This window comes from Sorghum bicolor, chromosome 5, assembly GCF_000003195.3.
Source record: "Sorghum bicolor cultivar BTx623 chromosome 5, Sorghum_bicolor_NCBIv3, whole genome shotgun sequence".
Classification (NCBI taxonomy): domain Eukaryota; kingdom Viridiplantae; phylum Streptophyta; class Magnoliopsida; order Poales; family Poaceae; genus Sorghum; species Sorghum bicolor.
The window spans coordinates 68292586-68294530 of NC_012874.2; the positions used below are offsets into that span (position 1 = coordinate 68292586).

The 1945-nt window shown below is 43.0% G+C and overlaps 1 long non-coding RNA gene across 1 annotated transcript; it reads right to left on the bottom strand.

The window, feature by feature from the left end:
• Positions 734–1646, bottom strand: LOC110435838. The gene is made up of 3 exons (XR_002453696.1): positions 1345–1646; positions 1145–1247; positions 734–798 (listed from the first exon to the last, which is right to left on the bottom strand). It is a non-coding gene; the product is annotated as an uncharacterized LOC110435838 (long non-coding RNA).

Below are 1945 nucleotides of genomic sequence, written 5' to 3' on the forward strand. Positions count from 1 at the left end.
CTGAGAATGACTATGGATCGACTGTTGCCGAAGCTCGCAACAGTTAGTCTGCCAGAGCTCGTCCTAGAGCTAACCATGGCCACCAAATTCTTGATGCATACTTGGTTAAGAGTCAAAGTCATGCTGGAAACATGTGTATACAGTTCTGGCATTCTGGGTTGAATTACATATACTTCTGACACTACTAGAAACCTAAATACTTCTGTGTGTGCAAAAACCCACAGAAAAATACAAATACCGTCAGAAAAATATTTTTCTGACGGTGTATAACCGTCAGAAAAATACACACAGAAATATAATGACAGAAAAATTTAATTTTTCTGTGGGTTCACCGTCAGAAATAATTTTTCTGTCGGTCTTGCACGCACAGAAAAAATTTGTTCGCTCAGACAATATTTCTGTGTAGCCATACTCACAGAAAAAAGAGTTAAACACACCAAAAAAAATTTTGAAACAGTAGCAAAAACATATTGAAATATATATTGTCCATATAGTAATTTATGTGCATGACCAACAAGGCTTCATCCAAATAATACATAATAATCAGTAGTCCATCATGAATAGAGTTAACACTTACGTCAAAAATTGAATCACGGTATGATCTATCAGCACATATATCATATATACAGATATGATATCTAGTCATCTATATGCTCAACATGAATACTACAATGAATTCACAAATATGAATATGGAAAAAGAAACCAAACTATTTTTTCTTGTTCAACCAATACACTCGAAATTTTTTCTCTTGTTCAACCAATAGTAAAACTGATTCACCTTGCACTCCATCTCTACCTGTGTAAGAATAATCAAATGAAATTATGGTGACAAATTCAATGGAAATAGTAAGGCTATTTGGTAATCAGATTCCACTCAGTACATGACAAATTCAATGCAATATATGATCTATTAACAAATATACAATTACAGGGTATCAACTACTAATATTAAAAGACATCCTTTTTCTCCCAGCTAGGCATTTGTACAGACAGTTGATGCACTGGAGTACTATAGTTCTCTTATCAGTTTCATATATTTATATTTTGGAGGAAAACTATAGAGCAAGGAAACACATGGATTATCCTGCATACAAGGAGCTCCTCCTACACACAACGGCAAAGGGAGAGAAAGGGGCGCATACCTCGTTGGTGTTCGTCGACGAACAGGCACCAAAGCAGAAGGGCTCCCACCACCTCCAGCTAGCACACTTGATATAACCATGCATCATGCTAAAGAATGTAGATCTGGGGCTTGGAAAAGAAAGTCAAAAGAAAAGAAGAATAACATATTTCGATCCGGATAGTATCGCAACCCTAACCCTAAAGGGGAAAAGAGACCCACCTGCAACCCAACGACCTTTTATTCGGAGCCACCATCGACGGACTGGCTGGGGCTTAGGGCACGGCCCCACGGCCGCTCGACGGTGGCGTGCTGAGCCGGGGGCGAGCACGCGCACCAGCGAGAGGCCTCATGGCCGCACCGTCATCCATTCTCCGGCCTCGGGCCACTAGCACAGCAGGGAAGCGATAGAGAAAGGAGAGGGGCGAGAGCCTGGCCTGCGGCTCGCCCACCGCCGTCGCCATGAGCAACACTGCTGCTGTGCCGCTGCTGAGTGGAGAAAGGGGAAGAAGAGAAATGAAGTTAGGGTTTGGGTGCCGGCTGCCTGAGGATTTTATTCCACCCAAAATTTGTTCATAGCCGTCGGATTGAGATGGACGGCCGAGATCGACTAGGACATCGTTGGGCTCCTTTAAGCCCAGGCGGGCGGGATGTTTCCCAGCCCAGGTCCAGGTTGCGGCCTGGGCGCGGGGGGGTGGGGGGGCGACTGGGCCTCGGGCCATTTTTCGCCGCTGGGCCGTTCTTTTTTTATATGAGTTAATTTGAACCATTGAAAAATGTAAATGTTAAAATATGAGAACTATGATATAATTTTTAGATACCA